A 2,354-nucleotide genomic window follows, 5' to 3' on the forward strand; every position below is an offset into this window, starting at 1 on the left:
CAAAGGACATCAACAGATGGGGTGACCTTTACCCACCATAGTTTTCAGGCCCTGGCTGCTTCAGACTGACAGGTGATGCGACCTTTAACTTCCATAAGAGAAAAGAAAACAAATAACAACAAGAAGAAAGTTAAAGAAACTATCCACAACTTTTTTGGGAAACTGATAAACTCCCTCTTCTTGTGGGACGAAAATATGTCCTTTTATTCCCTGCGTGACAATGGAAACCAGCCAATCCAACTGACAGAACGCCCTCTGGCCCCGCCCACCGCACTCACAACCGACCAATAGCAAGCGAGAATCGAAGTTCACGCTTTCCTATGCGTTCAGCCTCCTTAAAACCCCGTCAAGTCCGGGTTTGATTCTGCCATTTCAACTCCACCTGCAAACCCCACGGAGCGAGCAGCGGGACGGCGTCCGGAAACACCCGAAGATGAGTGACACGGCTATCTCCTTCGCTAAGGACTTCCTCGCCGGAGGCATCGCTGCTGCCATATCCAAAACAGCCGTGGCCCCCATCGAGAGAGTGAAACTTCTCCTCCAGGTCGGTGTTACTCATCTCCATGCAGAGACGCCTCAGCTGTTGATGCGGCATCGTTAAAACAGCTGACTCTTAGACCCTGACCCGACGCAGTGATCAGTGCTGGTAACGATTTGTGTTTAAAGCATGGATGCTGCAGCGTCAGCAGCAGAACGTAGGCTGTTGATAGTAAAGCTCAGCAGCTCTGTCTCAGTTTAAGAATGAGCATATTCGAGGCAAACCAGACCAGTTATGTAATAGTCAGGCCTGAAAGCTGCAGCACTCCACGGGAGGAAACACATTGTCCCTTAACAGGCTCATATGGTCACCTGCTGCTGCGTTTGAAAAAACATTTATTCTTCTGTGAAGTTTGATAGTTTGGCTTAAAAACTTACAAACGAGGTCATAGGAAAAATTGCACCATGGGTTTTCACTGCTGCATGGGGGCCTGGATGCGGCAGGAGGGGGCGGGGTTATGAATCCCTGAATGGATGCGTAAAGAGTTGATACAGCATGCATGCAATAACAGATTAGTGTAAAATAATAATGTCACTTCCTGTTTCCCTATAGGTGCAACATGCCAGCAAACAGATCACAGCCGACAAGCAGTACAAAGGCATCGTGGACTGCATTGTCCGCATCCCAAAGAGCAGGGCTTCCTTTCCTTCTGGAGAGGCAACTTGGCCAATGTCATCAGATACTTTCCCACACAAGCCCTCAACTTTGCTTTCAAGGACAAGTACAAGAAGATTTTCCTGGACGGCGTAGACAAGCGCACGCAGTTTCTGGAGATACTTTGCAGGGTAACCTGGCGTGGGCGGCGCAGCAGGGGCTACGTCGCTCTGTTTTGTCTACCCACTCGACTTCGCCAGGACGCGTCTCGCCGCTGATGTGGGCAAAGCGGGGCAGGAACGTGAGTTTAAGGGCCTGGGTGACTGCTTGGCGAAGATCTTCAAGTCTGATGGCCTCAAAGGTCTGTACCAGGGCTTCAACGTCTCAGTGCAGGGCATCATCATCTACAGAGCAGCGTACTTTGGCATCTACGACACAGCAAAGGGTGAGTCTACAAACTTCCTCCCCCCATTGAGCTCCTGAACTTTTAGGGAACTCGATTAACCTTTTGAACTGATGCATCTCTTTCAGGCATGCTCCCAGATCCTAAGAACACACACATTGTTGTGAGCTGGATGATCGCTCAGTCTGTAACCGCCGTTGCCGGTCTCACGTCCTACCCCTTCGATACCGTCCGTCGTCGTATGATGATGCAGTCTGGACGCAAAGGAGGTAATAACTCCAACTTGATGCCTTCGTAGCTTAAAATCTCTGTTTGTGATCATGATTGAGACATTTTTCTATCTTCTCTTCAGCTGATATTATGTACACCGGCACCCTGGACTGCTGGAGGAAGATAGCACGTGATGAAGGCAGCAAGGCCTTCTTCAAAGGAGCCTGGTCCAATGTGCTCAGAGGAATGGGCGGAGCCTTCGTGCTTGTCTTGTACGACGAGCTTAAGAAAGTCATCTAAGTTGATTGTGTCTCTCCACTGTTCATGTTGTTAAATGTATCTGTAACATATCTTGTACATTTGGAAGGACTTAAATACCTGAGCTATATATGTTTATAGGGGACCAACTAGTATTTTTTTACTAGTTGTACCGGGGAAAATCTGTTATGCACTTGTTTTTGTTTTTTTTTTTTTGTTTTGTTTTTTTTTTTCTTTGGCCCATTCTTTTCCTTTTTTTTTTTTTTTTTTTTTGCCCCTCACGAGAATTTCATTCCCTGACTGCAAGAACTTTGCCAGGATATGAGAAATAAAGGCAACCTACTGCGTGAA

The 2,354-nt window shown here is 47.5% G+C and overlaps 1 pseudogene; it reads left to right on the top strand.

Moving 5' to 3' along the window:
* The first annotated feature begins 337 nt into the window (after positions 1–337).
* LOC129360377 (ADP/ATP translocase 2-like) lies at positions 338–2,354 on the top strand (annotated as a pseudogene).

Source organism: Poeciliopsis prolifica, unplaced genomic scaffold (genome assembly GCF_027474105.1).
Source record: "Poeciliopsis prolifica strain line A6 unplaced genomic scaffold, Auburn_PproV2 SCAFFOLD006, whole genome shotgun sequence".
NCBI lineage: Eukaryota > Metazoa > Chordata > Actinopteri > Cyprinodontiformes > Poeciliidae > Poeciliopsis > Poeciliopsis prolifica.